The sequence below is a fragment of the Pinus tabuliformis genome, chromosome 1_2, assembly GCF_031772625.1.
Source record: "Pinus tabuliformis cultivar Carrire ecotype Pingquan chromosome 1_2, CPIR1, whole genome shotgun sequence".
NCBI classification, from domain to species: domain Eukaryota; kingdom Viridiplantae; phylum Streptophyta; class Pinopsida; order Pinales; family Pinaceae; genus Pinus; species Pinus tabuliformis.
The window spans coordinates 1,195,106,149-1,195,130,409 of NC_142298.1; the positions used below are offsets into that span (position 1 = coordinate 1,195,106,149).

At 34.6% G+C, this 24,261-nt stretch overlaps 1 protein-coding gene and 1 pseudogene across 1 annotated transcript in view; one reads left to right on the forward strand and one right to left on the reverse strand.

Moving 5' to 3' along the window:
* Positions 1 to 24,261, reverse strand: part of LOC149210518 (uncharacterized) — a 101,600-nt gene that overhangs the window by 76,128 nt on the left and 1,211 nt on the right. The gene's annotated exons all lie outside the window — the stretch shown is intronic.
* On the forward strand, positions 4,528 to 16,001 carry LOC149210519 (uncharacterized; annotated as a pseudogene).

A 24,261-nucleotide genomic window follows, 5' to 3' on the forward strand; every position in this document is an offset into this window, starting at 1 on the left:
GTTGTGCGACAGAAAAACATAGAGTGATAGAGGGGTGGGAAACATTTGTGTAAACAGAGTGTGGATTCAATGTAGTCGAGAGGAGAATTTGTGACTAAGGTTGAAATGTCTTAGACTAGAATTATATTGTGTATAATATAAATTGTGTGTTATGTGGAATTCGTATGTCTGTGTGTTTATGTGTTATTGAGTTAATTCTCGTGTTTTTGGTTCATTGATCGACCATCGATCACTGTAAGGATCGATGGCGATCCAATGTTAACAAGTTAACTGTTGTATGAATGTGAATAGAGTATGATAGAGTTAATGGGTGGAAATGTGAATTCCATCATCAGTGAACAAGTGTAGAGGGATCCGTCAGATCGTTTAGACCGATGGATATTAATGGCGGAGGAAAAATGGCAGAGGGATAAACTACGGGGAATAGGAATGTACGGATGTCTTGATCGTGGTTGAAGCCCTGTACTAAATCCTGGTCGTCGATCTCATTTTCAAATGCTTATGTCACAGTGAACTGCGGGGCTAAGTTGTTCGGTAATCTGTGTGTTAGTTGAAATCCTGCAAGCCGTAGCTCTAATGACCTCGTATATCCAATGGATATTGGGTCATAAAGTGATCGGACGTTAATCTCAGAACGGACCTAAACATTTCTAGATTAAGGATTTATAATCCTTACCGGCTTCGTAAGGGCGGTTAAATGTTGTGCAAGTGGTCCGTGCGATATCGCTGCTAACCGTTGGATCAAGCGTGCCTTGATCAAATGGTGGAGGATTAGCGATTAGTTTCGTTAATCGGGTGAACCATAAACCATCATATTGGGTAGAAGATCAACGACGGATAATTTATCCGATAAGATTTGTGGGAAATGAGGAACCTAGCATTTTATGGACGCGGGTTTAAATCTATTTGATGTCCGGTCTTGTGCATTCAAGTGTGACTGGTGTTTGTTGGTGGGGTTCATTGTATTCCACTATTTGGTGATTGGGTGGGTTTCTGTTTAAAACCCACCAACATAAACGCTTCCAATTTGTATAGGTGGGCCATAACCCACAAGGTCACATAAGGTTATTATGAAAATCAGGGAAATTGCCTTTAGGTGGTTTTTCCTGCATCAAAGTGGTATCAGAGCAAGGAAAGGTTTCCTGTGAAAAAGAAGATTTTGCGTGCAAAAGGAGAAGGTATAGTTATGGTGAATACTGGAGCGTTTATGGTCTTAGTATTGTCAATAGCAGCAGCAGAAGGTGAGAAAACTTGCAGCAACCTAGAGCATGAAATGCTCATATGGTTCCACAGAAGAGAGAACCAGAGAGATGCCAAAAGACTAAGCTCGAGGAGAGAAGCTTGGTGAGGTATCATGTAGTAGAGAAGACTGTTACAGCAGAGGTTTTGTTGCAGCTCACAGAAAGATCATGAAGACAGTTCCATTGAGGAAGTGGGTAGAATTGCTATGGGATTAGGGAGAAGCATATGACCAGGAGGTCATAAACTTTTGTGCCTTGGGAGTCTGATGCAGGAGCATCTGACCATCCTTAATCAAAATTCAAAGTCAAAGCTATGGAGGGGTAGATGTGGATAATCATGTAAACCGGGAGCAATTTTCAGTTAAAAACGAGCTAATTTGAAGGAATGGATAAGTCTCCAGAAGACTTAATTTAATGTAATTATCTACCATGTATGTGTGTTGAGAGATTTAGGTGATTTGTGAGAGGAAATCGTGGATCTGAGTTGATCCACGACTTTGTAATTTTCTCTATAAAGAGTCTGTGTTGTGTGACAGAAAAATAGAGAGTGATAAAGGGGCAAGAAACATTTGTGTAAACAGAGTGTGGATTCAATGTAGTCGAGAGGAGAATTTGTGACTAAGGCTGAAATGCCTTAGATTGGAATTTTTTTGTGTATAATATAAATTGTGTGTTATGTGGAATTCGTATGTCTGTGTGTTTATGTGTTATTGAGTTAATTCCCGTGTTATTGGTTCATTGATCGACCATCGATCATTGTAAGGATCGATGGTGATCCAATGTTAACAAGTTAACTGTTGTATGAATGTGAATAGAGTATGGCACAGTTAATGGGTGGAAATGTGAATTCCATCTTCAGTGAACAAGCACAGAGGGAGTCGTCGGATCGTTTATACCAACGGATATTAATGGCGGAGAAATAAAATGCGGGGAATAGGAGTGTACAGATGTCTTGATCGTGGTTGAAGCCCCATACTAAATCCTAGCTGTCGATCTCATTTTCAAACACTTATGTCACAGTCAACTGCGGGGCTAAGCTATTTGGTAATCTATGTGTTAGTTGAAGACTCGCAGGTCATAGATTTGATGACCTCGTATATCCAACGGATGTCGGGTCATAAAGTGATCGGACGTTAATCTCAGAACGGACCTGAACATTTATAGATTAAGGATTTATAATCCTTATCAGCTCCGTAAGGGCAGTTAAACGTCGTGCAAGTGGTCCATGCGATATCGTTGCTGACCGTTGTATCAAGCATGCCTCGATCAAACGGTGGAGGATCAACGATTGGTTTCGTTGATCGGGTGAACCATCAACTGTCGGATTAGGTAGAAGATCAACGACAGAGAATTTATCCTATAAGATTTGTGGGAATGGCGGAACCGAGAAGTTTATGGACGCGGGTTTAAATCTATTTGAGGTCTGGTCTTGTGCATTTAGGTGGGACCGGTGTTCATTGGCGAGGTTCATTGTATTCCGATGTTTGGTGATTGGTTGGGTTTTTGTTTAAAACCCACCAACGTAAACGCTTCCAATTTGTATAGGTGGGCCATAACGCACAGGGTCACCTAAGGTTATTATGAAAATTAGGGAAATTGCCTTTAGGTGGTTTTTCCTGTGTCACCCTCCACCAACCACCTGCAATGACACACATTTTCATGAACCTCCACTCACAACCTATATGCTCGAGTATGTTTGGAATTTCAAATTTATCTTGCTTGTAAAGAGAAAATTTGATAACTGTTATTTGTTTTTATTCGCTTTCTATTTTATGTATATTTGTGAAATTCAAATTATTTAGTGTCATATGTATATTTTTTATAACATTTGGGGTTAGGTTTGAAGGTAGTTATCCTAGGGAGAAGAAACACAATATCTCGCCAGTGTAGTCTAGCTCTATGACACCCAAAAATCGTTTAAGAAATGTGTTTTGACAAACACTGTCTAACTAATGGTGATAAAGAGGAGGAGTTGTAACTAATCAAATTGTCTAACTTAGCCTCTATTTAAATCACTCATTAAAAAATATAAACTACTCATTAAAATTTATGACTAATTAAAATTTAAAGTAAGATAACTTAATATTTAAATAGTCTTGAGAACTAGTTAAATTGGTTGGGTTCTTTAGCTTAATTGGTTAGGTTTTTGTTGCTAGCTATAATGATTAGCTTAATTGGTGGAAGTCCTTTCACTAAAGCACTTTCCCATTAAAAAGTCACAAATTATACTTAAAAAAAAAAAACCAAAAACCTTCTTTACTAATAAGCCTCAAAATTTTGAATTTTCAAAGGCCCGCGGCTCAAGTCTCGACCCTCACCCTCATGCATGTCATTTTTTACATAGTGTGCATTTGGATATGTTCATGGACATTTTACAACCCTCCTACGTCATATTTAAGCCGGTGTGCTTTCCTTTTGAATCAGTTAACTTCCAAATTTCGTCTACTTTTTTCATTATAATTTGACCATGTAGTCGGCGGAGGAGTTGCCCGGAAAGTTATGGAAATTCTGGTTATATTTAGAAAAATTCTCGCAAGGATTTTTGTAAATCCAAGTTATAGTTGTTAAACTTCAAAATTTTAGGTGTCCTAGATGTTTTGTATGGTGCTGAATCCATTTCTACCATCAAAAACACCATTCAAACACTGCCTCTACAAGATGTTTTGAATTTTTTTACTCGGATTCCGGCTATTTTTTGCCATCCGGGCAATTCCTCCGCTTCGTTAGGTGACTCCTAATTTGAAAAACTGAGAGTGGCGCGGCGGTGCGATGAGACAAATCGACTATTCGTCATGGTCTTCAGTTACGGTCGGCGGAATGGTGGGCATTTCGGTTATGGGTAGAGAGTTTGAAAAAAAAAAGAAACTGCTAAGCTTTTCTCTGCAATTCTTTTTCTCGGGGTTTCTATGGTGAAATCGTCTGCACGGCAGGAGGCAGGGCTCAGTTTGGCAAGAGTTATCTTAGGGTTTTTCTTTTTCTTTTCTGTGCCTTCGGACTCTGGCTTACAGTGGAAGCATTCAGAAAATGCATCACAGGAGAGCTCAAAAATGCAAGAGGAAGGGAGTGGGAGACAAATGTTGGAAGGGCCGTTCATTGGTTGAACAATGATGGCTTCTTCGAGAGTGCAACCACCATTAACTTGTGCTCCAACTTCCAAGTTCTACAGAGAGCTTAACGCCAAACAACCTTTTTTTTCTTCTCACTTGAAACCCCATCAACCGATGCTTGGGCAGCTAAAACCCCAGCAACTGATGCATCATCGGTGCCCTCAAGTAGCGACGCCCCGATGGTGGAAGTAGTCACAATGGTGGAGATGGCCATTGGCACAGCCCCATCTAGCTCAATAGAACATAAGGTGGAGAAACATGAACAAGATGAGGAGGAACAACCGAGGAAGAGCAAGAAGAGGTGTTTTGCGTGTAATAGGCGGGTGGGGCTAACGGGCTTTAAGTGTAGCTGTGGTGACCTTTTCTGTGCTCAACACAAGTACACTGATATGCATGACTTCTCTTTTGAATACAAGACGGTCAACCCCTGCGCCATTCTCAAGGTCACTTCTGTCGTGAAAGCTCCAAAAATCGATACAATATGAGTGTCCATTTAAAAAAATCCATTAAAAATTGAGGATGCAGATCAAATATTATATCAGTAACTGTGCTTTCACTGTTCCTTATTTCAAGCCCGTATTATCTCTCTGTGCAAATTTCATCGTGTTTAAATATCTTCATTTCAGATTGGAACGTTGATAGCAGTATATGCACAATGGGGATTTGCTTCCATAAAAGGCATTGGCTGGGGAGGGGTTGGAGTGATCTGGCTTTACAGTGTGGTATTCTATGTTCATTTAGATATAATCAAGTTTGTATTGCGTTACACTCTTAGTGGACAAGCTTGGGAATTGCTCTTTGAGGGGAAGGTCTGTTTCAGGCGTTCTCCACTCTTCATAGGTTTTCTATGTTGTTGTGTCAGAAACGTTTCCTTGTAGCATATATTATTCTCTTGCAAATACTCATTTTGGTAACAATGACATCATGCAAATGGTTTTCAAAACAAAGAAATATTACAGGAGAGAGGACAGAGAAGCCAAATTGGCACTTCCTCACAGAACTTTACATGGTCTGATTGCCCCTAATGCCTAGACTTCTATTGGGCATTCATCCATGATTGCAAAGCAAGCCAGATGACGTGCAGAAATTGCAAGGTAACAAATCATGGAAATGCATAATGATTTCAGACTTTCTGTTATCGCCCTAATCCTATTTCATGAGAAAAACCAAATTGATTTGAGTCTTTGCATTTTGAAAATGATTTGAAGGTTATAAATACCATGCCCTGAGCAAAAAGTGTGCTCTTTGTGTTTTTGCACTAGTTTTATTATTTATGAAAATCTAGATGGCTTGCATTCAATCCCATTTCACCAATGATCTGAAGCAAGAAAAACTTGTTTTTAATATTTGCAATTGTTTGATGATCTGTAAAACAAAAAATTCAATCCTCATGCCTATTCAATTATAGGAGAAAAAAATTTGTATTTTGGAAACAACGTTGGGAAAGAACCATTGTTTTAAAACACTGCACACGAGTGATCCCTTCCATTTGCTTCATGCAAGAAAGTATACTCAAGTTATTCATCTAGAATATCTGAATTCTGCTTCACTTGACCATTTTGTCGGGGATGGAAAAACATGTTGATGCTAATAGTACTTGTGCAGGTTGAGAGAACTGCATGCATTGAAGGGACACATGGAATCAGTTTAACCTTGTGTTGGTTTAGAGAACTGCATACATTGAAGGGACACATGGAATCAATTGTTCGGTTAAAGGGATTAGACATCAATGCCATTCAACGAACATATACCGTTTAAATCATGCCAACTACATTCAGAGGATTATATACTCAAGCGGATTCACCTTGAAATCTCGGAAGACATCTGAGCAACACTGGCTTGTTTCATAAAAGCATCTTGGCAAATCACTAGGAGAGAGAAATCATCAATCGCAGAAACAACGAGAGGCTGAATTTGCCTGTCATTACGACAATGTTTGTTTCTACTTGTATTGGCTTTCAAACAATTTCAGAGTTTAGATTTTTGAAGCCCATTGTGAGATTGAAATGAATCAATTCTTGGGAGACAAGTTGTAGAGCTTTTTATGGGTCCATAAGATTTTTTTTTTACTTATTCATTGCATGTATTTGTGCACATCTATTCAGTAAATTGTATTGTAGAGTCAATTTCTTAATGGTTCGAATGACGAAGAAAGCCTTGAAGTGTTGGATATGTGCAGGACCACACATGGTGAAGAATTGTCCTTCTAGACCAAAGGTGGCTGCTATTGCACAGTCTGATGTGAAGAATGAAGATGCTTCTGTGGGGATGATGCAGATACTTGGTGCTTCTACTACTACGGAGGTGGCCTCTAGGAGGGATCCTGAGAGGAATAGATTGGAGTATGTTCGAATGAAGGTTGGAGGTGCTGATGTACTCACTATGGTGGATAGTGGGGCTTCTCACAACTTCATGGGCGAGGATACTGCGAGAAGAATTGGGCTGAAATTTGTACCGGCAAAGGCACAAATGAAGACAGTGAATTCTCCTCCTATTGAGATTCTTGGTATAGCTGAGAAGGTGGACACTACACTTGGTGAATGGACAGGGAAGGTTGACTTCACTATAGTGCAGATTGATGACTATGAAGCTGTATTGGGGATGGAATTCATGAAACAATTTGATGCTATGATTGTTCCACATTTGAAGAAGCTCTATATTTACAATGGAAGGGAAGATGTACCCATTGGTGTGCCAACCATTGGTGTGACAAGGCCTGATTGTAAGTTGGGAGTGATGCGAATGGAGGATGAAAAGAGAATGGGAGACATGAGTAAGCAGTTGTCTACTATTGAGGCAAAGCTTACCAAGCAGTCATTGGTCACCAGGTCACTTTCAGATAGCATCTTGGACTTATCAAAAAGGCTAGAGTTGGTTGAGGATGATGATGATGATGAGGAGGTGTACGTGAGGTCGGATGTACAGAAGGAAGACTAGGTTGCTTATCTACAAAGGATGGAGATTGAGGATCCTGATAGGTGGATCGAATTGATTAGTGAGGGAGAGCCTTTAGGCTCAACTCCCTCCACATCTTCTTATATGGACGAGAAGATGGGTCTCATTGTTAGCTGCTCATGGAAGTGAGTCCTTAAACATGTTGAGCAGGTACGACTGATGATGCAGGGATGGTTTGGCATCAAGCATCATGACATGTTACAGATGAGATGGATGGAGTTTCCATGGACCTGAGAAAGGATTATGGAGATAGATTCTTGATGAGTCAAGAATGTGGCAGGATGTTTTGAGGAACAACTGATGATGGCATGAGGATTTTCACTCTCATGGTTTGAGCGTGACAGTTGGATTAGCTACCCAACTAGTTCAAACATGGGGTCGCGAAGTGTGCAGAGATATGTTAGCATTGTGTTAGAGAATCATGACAGAGGCTCACATTGGGGACACATGATGAGGTCGACACGAGATGTTGCGGTGGAGATTGTGGCAAAGGGGTCAATGATCATGGATCGAAATGATATCTGATGGAGGACATACCGTAGAGGTGTATACCTTCGTATGGTTATCTTGACGGCAGTTGGTCACTAAGGTGAGACATGATGGAGACGGAGTTCTACATATGTTGCAGGGATGTTTGTCTTATGTGGAAGAGTTGACATCATGGATAGTGATGATCTTGGTGGGTTGCTACCAGGATGGTATGTTGTCGAGGACGACAACGATTTTAGGTGGAGGAGGATGTAAGGTCCTCGAGCGCGGGCGCGTTTGGGCGCCGGGCGAGTCGACGTGCACGACGAGCGCGGTTGCGGGCGACCGGCGAGTCGGGCTGCACGATGGGTGCGCGGGCGGGCGCGCAGGCGCACAGGCATGCGCAGCTGCACGACAATGCGACGAAAGGGTGAGTTCAATGCGACGAAAGGCTGAACGATGGCAAAATGAAATGCGATAAACGATGGCAAATAAACAATGGTTTATACCCCCGGTTGGGAGCGTTTGCAATAAGAGTTGGCCGACCTACCATGAAAGGGTAAGGCCGACTTAAAACAAGCGTGCAAGGGGTGTGTATAGCGTTTGTGGGGCGGTCGGCTGGGCAGCCCACCCACACGCTATGGTGACTATAAACATGTAATGCGATGGAGCTCAAATCAATCAATTCGACAAGCATCATTCACTCAAGTGAAGTGCGCAGATCTAAAGTGCGCAGAAGGGACAAGAGGTGAGCGCATAGCTCATGCGCTAGTCTTGGAGGACGCACAGAGATAGTTCGTACTTGGAGATTGGGTGAAGGCGTGGGCAAGGTGTGCCCGGTGTTCGGTCGAAGTGTAGATTTGTGTTGGACTTGGCGAGGGTGTCTTGGTGGCTCAGGTGAGCACCCGCCCATCGTGCAAGGTGTGCACAAGGTTGTAAAAGGCAGGGTTGCCTTTGATTGTAAAAATTGGCTAAGTATGAGACTTGGTCTTGCCAAGACATACTTGTATATTGTAAATTGATGTTCTTAATATATTATCGGGCAGACTCATATTACAGGGAGTTGCCCCTCCCTTTATACTGTGCAATTGTTGTTCTCTTTTATAATTGCTGATGATAATGAATGAGTATGGGTGTTCATTAGTATAAAGGATAAACATAATATTGCTTGGTTGCGAAACACAAACTAAGTAAGGAAAAAGTGTAATAGGCGTAGTCCACGAACATTAGTATTGGTGAAAAGAAAGTGTTCGGTGGTGCCGCACCTCACTATAAGCGGTTGGAAGACTACCGCAGGTGTAGGGGCGTGACACTAACGGTGGAGTTAGTCATCATGAAACACGTTAGTCACATGCCCTCATCACAAGAGGAGCATTAGTGCGTAAGACTTAAAAATCATTCACATAAATTATTCGAAAGGCTTATGTTACGAAGAGTGAAATACATTGTGTTATATGTTAAGTGGGCCTTTCGATTTTATGGTGAAGTAAATTTTTTTTTTAATGTATTAAAGTTTTTTCAAAAGGGCTTTTGAAAAAGGTTTTTTTTAAGTTTTTTTTTTTATATATAAAATAAAAGTTTAGGGTTTTATTAAAAGAAGCTTTGCAATGCTTATAAAAGAAGAATTTTAGGGTTTTTTAAAAGAGAAATTTTTTTGGAGAAAGATGGCTTTCTCAAATTTTCAGCCTTAGTTCCCACTGTTTACAGGGAATGATTATGATGTGTGGGAAATTAAGATGGGGAACACGTTGCAGACACATGATGTTTGTGATTATATCTAGTTTGGGTTTTCAGAACTAAAAGATGAAACATCAAAAAGAGATCTCAATAAAGCAGAGAGGGAACAATGGAAGAAAAACAAGAAGAATAATGCACAAGCGTTGCAACTTATCCAGCAAGGAGTGGATCGAGCAGTGTTTCAGAAAATTATGATCATGTCTTCAGCAAAGGAAGCATGGGATACTTTGGCGACAAACTATAAAGGTATGACCAAAGTCAATATTTTTAAGTTGCAGAATACTAAGAGAAATTTTGAAAGTCTGCAAATGAAGGAGACAGAGGACATCGATTCTTTCATGAATCAGGTCATAATTGTCGTAAATCAGTTAAAGATTTATGGTGAAGAAATTAAAGATCAAACAGTGGTTGAGAAGGTCCTCATATCTTTGTCTACCAAATTTGATGTTGTGGTAGCAGTGATAGAAGAAGCCAAGGATTTGGCATCATTAACAATTGATGAGCTGATGGGATCACTTCTATTGCATGAGGCAAGGATAGAGAGAAATAAGGATTCCACTTTAGAGACCGCCTTCAAAAGTCAGGTTTCTATTTCAAGAGATAGAGGTCGAGGTAGAAGTAGATCGAGAGGCACAGGATGAAGCAGAAGATATGGTGGTCAAAAACATGGCCCAAAAGAGCATGAACATGAAAGTGGAAGCAACTACAGAAGCTTCAAAAATAACCAAAGAGTTGACAAATCAAATGTGAGATGTTATTATTGCAATAAATTTGGTCACTATGCTCGTGATTGCAGGAAAAAGATAGTTGATCAAGGGAGCCAAAGAGCTAATGTCACTATAGAGAGTACTAACTTCATGTTCCTAGCTTGTCATACCATGCATGAACCTTCTGCTAGTGTGTGGCTATTAGATAGTGGTTGTAGTGACCACATGACAGGCAACAAGAATTTGGTTGCAAATTTCGATCAATCCGTGAAAACAAAGGTAAAGTTGGGGATTGAAAAGACTGTGGAGGTAGATGGAAAAGGAGTGGTCAACATTCTGACCAAGCAAGGGGGCGAAGACAATCTCAGAGGTATATTATGTTCTTAGTCTCAAACATAATTTGACAAGTGTTGGTCAATTGACATAGGAATTATACATAGTTATCTTTCAGGGTCAAGAATGTGTTATATATGACAAGCCCCCAAGCAAGCAGCTGATAGCCAAGGTGCAAATGACGAGGAAAAAACTCTTTTCTCTCATAATGAATTACAGTGATCAGGTCAGTTCTTTTACATTTGCATGTTCTGATGATTATTAGTTATGGCACTTTCGGTTTGGACAGTTGCTCTTTTCTGGTTTAAGATTGTTGCAACAAAAATAGATGGTCAGAGGATTACCTCCCATCAAAGAACCTGCAAGTACTTGTGAGTGATGCATCTTTGGAAAGCAACACCATGAAATTTTTCCAAAGGGAGTTGCACACAGAGCAAAGAAACCTCTTGAGCTAGTGCATATAGACTTGTGTGGACCTATGAGGACACAGTCAATTGGTGGAAGTTGTTACTTCATCACTTTCATTGATTATTATAGCAGAAAGACTTGGGTTTACTTCTTGAAGCAGAAGTCTGAAACTTTTACAAAGTTCAAAGAATTCAAAGCCTTAGCAGAGAACCAAAGTGATCGACAGATCAAGGTATTGAGGTCAGATCATGGTGGAGAATATGACTCAAAGGCATTCCATGATTACTGCAAACGATATGGAAGCAAAAGACAGTTTACAACTAGGTAAACACCGCAACAGAATGGTGTAGCAGAGAGAAAGAACAGAACAATTATCAACATGGTAAGAAGCATGTTGAAAAGCAGAAACTTGTCTAATGAGTATTGGGAAGAAGTAGTTGCATGTGTTATTTATGTGATCAACAGATATCCTACAAAGAGTGTGATAAACAAAGTACCGGGACAAGCATGGTCAGGTATGTCTTGCAACGTATCTCATCTCAGAGTATTTGGATGTGTATCTTATGCACGTGTGCCTAAAGAGTGAAGAGGCAAAGTGGTTGATAAAAGTGAAAAATGCATATTTATTGGTTATAGTGAGCAATCAAAAGATTACAAATTGTATAACCCTTTCATAAAGAAGACCATAATTAGCAGAGATGTTGTGTTCAAAGAATAAGAGGCATGGAATGTAACTGTAGACAAAACAGTTGATGCACAAGTGCCATTGATAGAAGAAGATGATGTAGCAGAAAAGGAGCAGCTAGAATCACAAGTGAAGACACCAAACAAAAACACACCAACAAGGACTCCAAGATTTTCAAAGCAACATGGACCTTCAAGCAAATTAACAGATCAAGATTCTCCCAGCAATCAATCAGGTGATGAGTCAAGAAATGGTAAGAGAAAAATGAGAAGTCCGAAAGATATTTATGATGATTTGGATGCTAGTTCAAATTTTGCATTGTTTTCATTCCAACCTTCTTCATTTGAAGAAGCAATCAGAGATGAAAATTGGGTGCAAGCCATGGATGAAGAAATTGAAGCTATTGAATATAATGATACATGACATTTGATTAATTTACCAAAGGACAAAAATCTCATTGGTGTAAAGTGGGTGTACAAGACAAAGTTGAATGAGAAAGGTGAAATTGACAGATTTAAAGCTAGATTTGTAGAAAAAGGATTCTTGCAGCAACCAGGAATAAACTTGGGAGAAACATTTGCTCTGGTAGCTATATTGGATATTGTAAGAGCAGTTCTAGCCACAACAACGCAAAACAAGTGGAAAGTATATCAGATGGATGTGAAATCAACCTTCTTTAATGGAATTCTAGAAGAAAGTTGAAGGTAACGAAGAGAAAGTTTACAGGTTGAAGAAAGCGCTCTATGGACTGAAGCAAGCGCCTAGAGCTTGGTATAGTAGAATTGAAAACTACATGATTAAGAATGGATTTTACAGAAGCAACATTGAGCCTACCTTATACACAAAGGTAAATGAGCATGGACAAATTTTGATTGTTTTCTTATATGTTGATGACATGATTTTTATAGGTGATTTTGAGATAGATGAATCTAAAGTAGTCATGATGAAATAATTCGAGATGATAGATCTTGGTCTCATGAAATATTTTCTTGGCATAGAAGTTGAGCAATCTGAAAAAGGGAATTTTTATTTGTCAAAATAATATGCCAAAGATTTGTTGAAAAGATTCAAGATGGAAAATTGCAAACCTGTCCCTACACTAGTTACAACAGGTACAAAGTTAAGCAAGGATGATGAAGGATCATATGTCAATCCAACTCTATTCAAAAGATTGATTGACACCTTCATGTATCTCACAGCTACAAAACCAGATATCATGCAAGGAGTGAGTTTGATTTCAAGATTTATGGAGACTCCAAAAGACACACATTGGAGTGCAAGAAAAAGAATTATGAGATGCATAACACGAACTAGATATTGTGGCATAATGTATGCAAGCACATAAAATAAGGATTTGATTGGATACATAGTGATTTTGCAAGTAGTTTGGATGATAAGAAGAGCACTTTTGGTTATGTGTTCCATCTTGGTCCAGGTGTGATTTTGTGAGCATCTAAGAAACAACCCATTGTGTCACTTTCGTCAGTAGAAGCAGAATATGAAGCAGCAACATCAACATCATGTCAAGTAGTGTGGTTAAGAAGAGTATTTTATGGAATCAAGCAAAAACAACAAGGATCAACAACAATATATTGTGAAAAAACCTCAACAATTGCATTATCCAAGAATAGTGTGTTTCATCATAAGAGCAGGCATATTGATATTAGATATCACTTTATTAGAGAACTTGTGAGCAATTGAGAAGTTCACTTGAAGCCTTGTAAATCTAGTGATCAATTGGTTGATATATTTACTAAGTCATTAGAAAAATATGTGTTTGAGTTTCATAGAAGAAACTTGGGTGTTGTAAGCCTAGCTGAGACATAGACCAGCATGCATGTTTGAGTTGTCATGAGTCAAGTTTTAGTTTAGCGGTCGTAATTAAGGCGGAGTGTTAAAATAAGCTAATTACTCCCGCATGAGGAGTTGGCTAAACTTAGAGTATCAGTTAACTAACTGTTGAGGGTTGAGTGTTGGAGTGTTGAGTCAAGTCAAGTTAAGTGATAGACGAATCTTAGTATGTGGTTGCATGTCAAGATGTTTTTGGCAAGTTTCTAGTTGGAAAAGGTTAAATACCCTTCATTGGGTTCATCGTAAGTATCAAGTTTTTGTTGAAAATAGCAATAAGAAATGCTATAAATAGAAATGCTATAAATAGCATTGCTATAGATAGCATTTTAGGTACCAGTGTGGAAAATAGAAACAAGGAATGATAAAATAGAAATGCTAAAAATAGCATTGCTATAAATAACATTTCAAGATATATTCCAATTTTGATTTGTCCTTGAATCAAATTGAGAATTAAAATCCAAATTTAATCTTAGCAGTTGTTTGAAAAATAATTAATTAATTAATCTTGAGTTAATTAGTTGGAGAAAATCAAACATGAAGTCTTTGTGAAGACATGCAACAATTATCCCTTTGATTGAGGAAGTTATCCCTTAATTAAGGAGATCAGGATGAGTTGTACTTTGAGTTGTAATTAGCTAGCTCAGTTAACTGAGTTAAGTCCAGTTAGATTAGTTCCAATAGTTTATGGAACTGATTGTGAGTTCAGATAGTTAATGCATGCATGCATGTAACTAGTGTAATTCAGATAACTGAATATTCTCTCATAAATAACTCATGCATGTCAGTTCAGTCAGAGACCCAGTTGAGATCAGAGGATGGGACAGTGTACTATCAGTTGCAGGAATATTCCCTTGAGGATATCTCTTGCATGCAGAAGGAATTCATCTCCTTCAAGATTGCGCAGTTAGTTCAGAGGTTAGTGAGTAGTGTGTGAGGTAATTACACACAGGTGGCAACTTGAGGACCCAGGAGAAACTGCGCAAGGAAATAGGAGGCTTGGAGGGAAGAGGAGAAGGTGAAGCCTTTGACTGTCTATGAGCAGCATTGAGGGATTGTACTGAGAGCTGGATAGCTTGTGAGCTAAAGCTTTGTGTAATCCAGAGATATTTCCACTTATATGCTAATACAAATAGCGGGGATTTTAGCTAAGGCTTTCCACAGAATATTCTTCTGTGTTCATGTGTGATTGAATATTCTTCTATGTTATATGTGTTCGGTTTGATCTTGCTCAAAATTGATTAAGCTTCCGCAAGTTTGATTGTAGAAGTAGATTAAGTATTTTGCTTTAGTACATTGCATACTCAGTTTAATCTATAGTGGGAATTTCCACAGTTTTGTATGATCAATAGAAGAGTCACAGGTCATGTATTTATGTGTGAATTTGTGTTTTGTCTCCTCCACCTTTCCAACAAACTGATCTGGCCAATTCCGTACCATCTTCCATCATTGTAATTTTAATTCTTGTGTGTTCATTTTGTTGTTCGTTGATGTATGTAGTATGAAGGGCATTTCTTTCTAGACATATTTATTAGATACATTGAGGTGATGATTTTGACCTGAGGGCCTCGTCATAATTCTGTCGATTTTTTCAAGAACTTTCATAGCAAATTGTTTTTATAGGTAGATATTGAAGTATTTTGTCGTTACTCTCGAGGCTACCATTGCATTGACAAATTTTATGTTAAATAAATCTTGATTCTAGATATTAAAAGTATTAATATTTAGCTCTATCTACTTTGAAGGCATAACCATTCTATGTAACCAGGGTCCACTGAATTTATATCCCTGTAACAGTAACAGTCTAAGCCAGAACCAATCTTGCATGGATATGTCTCTAGGATCGGAGTTGATCTGCACATATGCCAGAAACTCCTCCACCTCACAACCCAAGATTAGCCAGTATATCAATGAAAATGAGGATTATGTTAGGTTTACTGAGATATCATCTTGCGAATGATTTGACAAAAATGGAAGTCATGGAGGCATCGATCTCAACTTAGGTCTGGATTTAACATTGTGGATCAATCATGTTGAGAGCAAACATGCAATCCCCCAACCTAATTCGCCAAACTTAAGAGTGCAATCAGCTATTTTAGCAAGATGAATGGAGCAGGGAAGAATGTTGACAAGAAGAGATTTACAAACCCCAACTCTAAGCAGAGAAGACCAAAACATGTACTCTGATTCTAGGAATATGGTGGATGTAGTGGAATGGTTTGAAGATATCTACCAAGAAGTAATTGTATCCCAGCTAGGACCAATTCAGTGCATTGCTTTGGGAACACTAAAAGAAAATTAGCAGGAAACTCTTGTGAGTAACTCGAATGAAGCTAAGCATTTAGCTTTTTCTTGGATTACATCCAAACAGTTTCAGTAATTCTCAACAAATTATTCTAGGATGGATGACCTTTGCAACTCGAGCTATGATGAAGCATGCCAACCATATACCTTTGATCACAATTTGATATATCACTCAACAACTCTTGATGACTCTTCTATCATAAAGTAAGGTCATACTCCTTTCTATTTTTTGGGAAACAATTTCGGTATTAATCTTGTAAATTTATCTAGTAATTTCTAGTGCTTGTCCAACTTTTATCTAGCAATAAACTGCTCAGGAATGGGTAGAGTTTGCCCTCAACTTGGGGCACATAGAAGTGGACTAAGTGGATTAATGGCCACCCCTTTGGATAACAGTGATTGGAGACTGACTCTAAGCAAATATGACTTGGATAATGTTTCTTCATACAGTCAAATGACTTAGGATCATGAAAAAATTAGGCACAAATGACTTTGGTATGCTGAAGTCCAATTTCCAATCTTTCTGATATGCATATTTTTCTATTAATATAAGGTATCTTAGAGGGTCACTCTGTTCTGTTTGGAGTTTCGTATTTGACCACTTATACATCTTTTGGTAGCTGAAAATAACGGGAGATTTATTTGCGGCTCAAAAATTCTCAAAAAAGAGAAAGACTACTTGAATGCCAACACCCATCTCCAGGTCCAAGGAGATCACAGATCTCGTTTCCTTGCATCATCATTGAAGCAAAAAAGTTGGGGGATCACATACTTCTCCTAGTGATCATGTTGCAATGTGTTTATTATTAATTTCATTATTATTTTCAAACAATTCCATCTACCTGTCAACCATTGTTTCTGCCATTTTTGTTCCCTATTAATCGAACCAATGTTGCAGGTGTTCATTATTATTTTCCAACAATTCCATCTGCCTTTCAACCATTGTTTCTGCCATTTTTGTTCCCTATTGATCCAACCAATTTCTATCTGCAATTTGGACACTGTTCATATATAAGCTTCCAGATCGACAGATATATTTCCTATGTGCTTCATATTATCTTCCCCTCTTTAAGTTGCATTATTCACATTCATCTCACTGGCTTGCCAGAGTTTTACTCGTTGATTTTGTCTTCCAGAATGATTTACGAGATTAATTTGTACCTGTGAGATTCATAGGGTCACTATTATCAGCATTGGTTTTTGTTGGACTGCATTTTCTTGGTTATTTTGGCGGGCTATACATATACTGAAGGCTTGGACCTTGCCAGTTATATGAAAAACAAGAATTTTCTACACACCCCTGCATTTGTACTTAAATCTTGTTCTCAGCTCAGGTTTTATGGCTATTCAATTTTGACGAGTTAATTTCTGTAATCAAAGAAACATAAGATTTCCTCCCTGAAGTTGTATTTTCTCGTCATATAGAATTTATCTGACTGATGAAACATCAACTTCAGCGTTTGAATATGATTAAAAACTTTTGTCAAGGTGAACATGTAACACAAACCGCTATTTAATATCGTATCTTGGTAGATACATCAACAAATCGTTACATTGCTTACATATTTTTAAGATTTATATTTTTTGAATCCATGCTTAATTTGTCGTTTCTCTTTGTTGTTTCTCTGGAGTTCAGTCTCATCACCTCAGAGGTTGAAATTTCATGGGAGGGATTTGGAATGGGAGCTACTTTTCAAGAATTAAACCATTTTAAGGGGTCCCAGCTACACCTAGTGTTTCATAACAGTTCGTTTTTGTTTTTTTACCGGACATTCGGCTAGCCCTCTACTTAGGCTCCCATTGCTCCCATTTTCAAAGAAATATATATATATATATATATATATATATATATATATATATATATATATATATATATATATATATATATATATATATATATATATATATATATATATATATATTCATAGAATCATCTCACTAAGGAAACACTGACTTCAACATTTGAATATAATTAAAAACTTTTGTCAACGTGCGCATGTAACACAAACTGTTATGTAATACAGTATCTTGGTAAATAAACTAACAAATCTTTATATTTTTATATTTTAAGCTTATGATTAAAGGGTGTTTGTGGGGATTAGTCTTGTTAGATTTTAAGCTTCTGTGGAAGTTTTTTGTAGTGTCATGATCCGGATTATCCACAGTTTCTAGTTCATTCTGCCAACGTTTCAAACCCCAAAGGGGGTCCATCATCAGGACAAATCAGATAGAATATGAATGAAAGATTATTGAGAGAAGAGAGCCTTGCGACCTGGATATAAATAAACCAAGAACCCTAATTTTATAAAGGCCGACACATGATTTCTTATTTTTATTAATTATTATTTTATTTTTATTTATTATTTTCCTTTTTATAATAATTTTATAAATTTTTTATAAAATCTTTATAAAATTCTATTTATAAAAGTTTTATAAAAACTTTAATTAATTATTTAATTATTCATTATTAGTTCAGGTTTAATTATTTTAATCATGAACAAATAAGTTTAATTTATTTTATTAATTTTGTACTTCATTTATTAATTATTTTAGTTTTAATTGATTAATTCTTTTTTATTTTTATTTAATTAATTAATTAATTTAAATTAAATTATTAATTATTTTTAGCCTTCCTTTAATTAATCAATTAATCAATCAATTAATTAATTAATTTATCTAATTTATCTAATTAATTAATTTATTAATTTCTAATTTTTATTTTTATTCATTTATAAATTAAATGTTAATTTTTATTTGATTAATAAATAGACTAATATTTGGAATTAATATAATTAAATAAATTTGTTTTTAATTAATTAATTAGTCTTCATTAAATTTAATTAAAATCCAATTAAAATTGATAAAGAAATTAATTTATAATACTAATGCTCTAATTTTTATTTAATTTAAATTTTTTTTTTTTTTTTTCTGAATACGACTAATTCTATTATCATACAAAACAGAGATACATATAGAGTACAGTGGGCAAGGCTATGGAGATTTACCTATCAGCCTTCTTCTTGCCCTGATTACAGTTCCAAAATTGAGCAATATCAAAAATTGGAATTCGATACTCGGCCACTGAAGACACATAGACTCTGAACAGACACCAGGACCATGGACTGACCCAGACAAAGACAGACAGACACATGAACAATTACATCCGACACATTGACATAGATGCCGATGCCACTTGGCAGAATCATAAACAGAAAACCCAAGAAATGCAGCTGAGGTTACCGGGAGCGAGCTCATTCTTCATCGGTGGTATAGGGCACCTCTTCTACTCGGCACCCGAAACGGAGAGAATCATCAGAGCCTGAGAGAGGGATAATTTAAAAAATTTTATTTGATTAATATTTAATTTATAATTTCTCTCTTTTTCTAATATAATTAATTGACTAAATTAAATTAATTTATTTTATTTAATTAATTTTGATTTAAATAATCCTCATTGAATTTAATTAAAATCAGTTAATTCATCCTAATGCTTTGATTATATTTAATTCTAAAATTTTTATTTGATTAATATTTATTTGAGAGATCTTATTTAGATCTTATTCTTATTAATTAAATTTGTTTTCATAATCAAAGTTATTTTTTGGGTTATTATTAATCATTTGAGTAGTTATGTTTAATTTCATATTTTATTTCATTTTATTTTATTTTATTTTATTTTTTAAGAATTAAATCATTAATTTAATTTAATTTAATTAATATAATTAATTAAATTAAATTAAATTGAATTAATTAAATTAATTTGTTTTAATTAATTAATTAAACTTTCCAAATGAAAGACCCTCTTTTTTGATCCTATGCTTATTTTAATCATGAACAAATAAGTTTAATTTATTTTATTAATTTTGTACTTCATTTATTAATTATTTTAGTTTTAATTGATTAATTCTTTTTTATTTTTATTTAATTAATTTAAATTAAATTATTAATTATTTTTAACCTTCCTTTAATTAATCAATTATCAATTAATCAATTAATTAATTAATTAATTAACTAATTAATTAATTAATTTATATAATTTATCTAATTAATTAATTTATTAATTTCTAATTTTTATTTTTATTCATTTATAAATTAAATGTTAATTTTTATTTGATTAATAAATTGACTAATATTTGGAATTAATATAATTAAATAAATTTGTTTTTAATTAATTAATTAGTCTCCATTAAATTTAATTAAAATCCAATTAAAATTGATAAAGAAATTAATTTATAATATAATGCTCTAATTTTTATTTAATTTAATTTTTTTTATTTGATTAATATTTAATTTATAATTTCTCTCTTTTTCTAATATAATTAATTGATTAAATTAAATTAATTTATTTTATTTAATTAATTTTGATTTAAATAATCCTCATTGAATTTAATTAAAATCAATTAATTCATCCTAATGCTTTGATTTTATTTAATTCGATTTTATTTAATTCTAAAAATTTTATTTGATTAATATTTATTTGAGAGATCTTATTTAGATCTTATTCTTATTAATTAAATTTATTTTCATAATCAAAGTTATTTTTTGGATTATTATTAATGATTTGAGTAGTTATGTTTAATTTCATATTTTATTTCATTTTATTTTATTTTATTTTTTAAGAATTAAATCATTAATTTAATTTAATTTAATTAATATAATTAATTAAATTAAATTGAATTGAATTAATTGAATTAATTTGTTTTAATTAATTAATTAAACTTTCGAAATGAAAGACCCCCTTTTTTGATCCTAGGAGAGTTTGAATTTATGATTAATTAGTTTTTATGGGGATTAGTCTTATTAGGTTAGATGTTCAAATTTTATGAGAGAGGTTGAAGATGAGAATCACTTTTAGGAAATTAAATTATTCTAAAAATTTAAAAATTTAAAAAATCCAAACTAAACCTAATCTTACACAACAAATCATTTTTTTTTCTAGAGAACCATAAATAACCCTCTCCCTAAACTTAACCATTTTGGTATATATATATATATATATGGCATATTGAGTCATTTCACTTGTGACGGACCCCATGATGAGACAAGAAACAAAATAACAAATTATTACTTTAGTTTAATTAATTAATTAATTTGTTTTCATGCTTCCTAACATCTTGATAAAACTTGTCCGTCAACTCTATTCCCACGAAGGTTTGAAATTCGGTCACTGAAATAATAGTCCAAGACCTAGTTACCGGAGCATTGTTTTGAGGGAGAATGACTTGAAATATCTAAGTTTCTGTTGCTGGTTTTTCATGGAAACATAATTAATCTAAATAAATAGACCATTCATTTTTTAACAAATTTTTATTTTAATAATTTATAAAATATTTTAATATAAATCAAATAGAATTAAGAAAATTAAAAATTTTAATAAAATTATTTTTTGTTAAAAGATAATTTTAAAATATATATATTTGATTAAAATTAAAATATTTTTTTATTTTTAAATAAAATAAAATATAAATTTAAAAATTTCACATTATTTTTTTTTAGCTATATTCTATGTATTTTTTGTTTGCTAATCCACCGTGCATATAATTATCAAACAAGAAAATAATACTAAAATATTAAATTTAATAAAATTATTATTATTCAAAACCAAAGTATTTTTTTCCAATTGAATAACTTTATAAGCCTCTCTTGTACCAAAAGGTGCAATTGTTAGTCTTTATCATGTGTGAATTTATGCTCAGCTTAAAAACATTTTAAGCAAACAAGAAAATAATACTAAAATACTAAATTTAATAGGATTATTATTATTCAAAATCAAAGTAATTTTTTTTCAATTTAATAACCTTATAAGCCTCTCTTGCACCGAAAGGTCCAATTGTTAGCCTTTACCATGTGTGAACTTATGCTCATCTTAAAAACATTTTAATCAAACAAGAAAATACGTTGGCTCATCTTGAAAGTGGCATATGCATAACTTTATTATCCATGTGCCCTCTACCAAACAAACAGTAGTTATATTTGTCAATTGCGCCTTCATTAAGTCTGTTCAGTATTGTTATAAGGAGACGCTAATCGTTATCCCCTCTGTGTTTTCTTCTTTGTTGCATCATATTTCAGCAACACGTAAGAATTTAAAGGCATCTGATCAAATCAATTAGAAAACACAGAGTTTAACATTTGCTTGTAAACGAAGATAATGAACATATTTGCTTGTTAACGAAGATAATGAAACTGACTGAGTTTAATATATATTAGGCCTTTTTTCTTACTAGAAAAAAATATATTAGAGCACTGGGCTCCATGACAAGCCAAGTTAATGAAAATAAGAATAATAATCTTCTTTCAAGGTCTTCGAGACCCAACTCTCCATTTTCCGGAATTAAAAGTATAAAAACAACCAACAAACGTCTCAGGAGATGTAGAGCACTTAACGAGTTGAGGTAATACCCGCGAACTAGATTGGTCCAAAGAAAGTTTGATCAACCCCATGGTAACCTTGAGTATAGGTTATTTCAGTAAGCAGCCCCCTTGTGAAATGAAAGTTTGATCAACCCCATGGTAACCTTGAGTATAGGTTATTTCAGTAAGGAGCCCCCCTTGTGAAATGAAAGGAGAGTGATCAATGCTTAGAATGACCTCAACGCGTTACGGACTAGCTGATTCAGGGTTACCAGAGTTGTAGCATATTCAAGATTAGGTGATTCAGGGTTACCAGAGTATGCTAGCATCTTTTAAGGTTGTTTTTTTCTTTTTTCTTTTTCTAGTAGTTGTATTAATTATATAATATTAAAATAATCATATATACTAATGTGTGGTTGATATAAATATATTTATATAATTTTTATAAATCTATTAAGGTATAAGAAATAGAAAATATCTCAATAATAATAAATGTTGTTGTGTTAATAACCAGATTCGTTACTTATAATTAATCATATTTAACAAAAATTAATTAAAATTGACCCAAAACAAACTTGATCACCCCAAAAATAACTTAAATACATGCCTTTTGTGTAAGCAACCCTGGTTAAATAAAAAAATAGTGATCAATGCCTAGAATAACCTCAACCCGAAGAACTAGGTGATTCTTGGTTACCAGAGTTTTAGCATACCCAAGATTCTTTCTATTTTTTTCTACTGTAGCGCAGTTGTATCAATTACATAATATCATATCACAGGGGCCAAATTTACCCTCACCCTCTCCTCGCTAAATCGCTAAAACAGAATTCAATGGTCTATCCTTCAACGAATATTATATTTGGGATTCACGCACGAGCGTTTGTGTGAACACATGGCAGATGTTTCAACTTTCAAATGGCCATTCACTCGCTGTTATTTATCAGTAAAACTTGCACTTGCATGCAGTCAAACTGTTGAGATCGTAGTTTGTTGAGAGGAAGATGTTAAAAAATGCAAAGTTGGAAAATTCCATGCAGTGACAGAAAATGTTCAAAGAAAATAATATAGTTATAGCATAAATGTTTTGAGAGGTTCTTTATCCTTTTGGGAAGAGTAATGGTGTACAATAAATAAATCTAAATAATAATAGTTAATTATTTATAGTAAAATATAATTAATAAATATATAAAAATAATAATAAATTTAATCAATAAATATGTAATTAAAATCTAAATAATAATAGTTAACTATTTTTTTTTTTTCCCGAAGGTGGTAAAACCTATCAACTCAGGTGTCAAACCAACAGTGAGGACAGCCATCTCTGGCTGCTATCCGCGAATGCTGGGTTTGACTCATCACTGTTAAATAGGAAAACCACGCCACCTGGCATAACCCTGCTGGTAGTCCGTAATCGGGAGCAGGCTCTCACTCCTGCCAGATGCCTCTGGGTCTTGGGCCGTTAACCTGTTTCCTTACGTCCGAGGAAGACGAGCTCTTAGCCAAGCAGAATCAATTTTACGGCATACTCCAGGCCGAATAATAGTTAACTATTTATAATAAAATATAATTAATAAATATATAAAAATAATAATAAATTTAATCAATAAATATGTAATTAAAATAAGAATATATATATAATTAAAAATAAGAATATATGCATATATAAAATGTGAAATTTATATAAATATGAGTAAATAATTAAAAATTAACATAAATATATCTTAATTTTTTATTTATTAATTATTTAAAAAAATTATATTTATAAAATGTAAATTCTTATTCAAATTTTATCAAAAAATTAAGTCTGGAAAAATCTCTCTAAACACTTAATAATAAATCTATATTGAATAATTAAATATCTACTGTAAAAAAATTCAAACCCACAATTCCAATAACAATATGACCAGTGACAGAATTTAGAAAATTAAAATTTCAGTTTCAGGACCCTCTACCTCCTAAACACTGTTATAAATCTATAAAATTCTATTTCCTCTCTCGTAAGATCGGACTCTCTGCTTCTAGATACTTTGTCAGTAGATCTATAAAATTATATTTCCTCTCTTCTTAATCGAGTGTCTAAAGACTATTGTTTGTACTTGCCATGATTCATTATG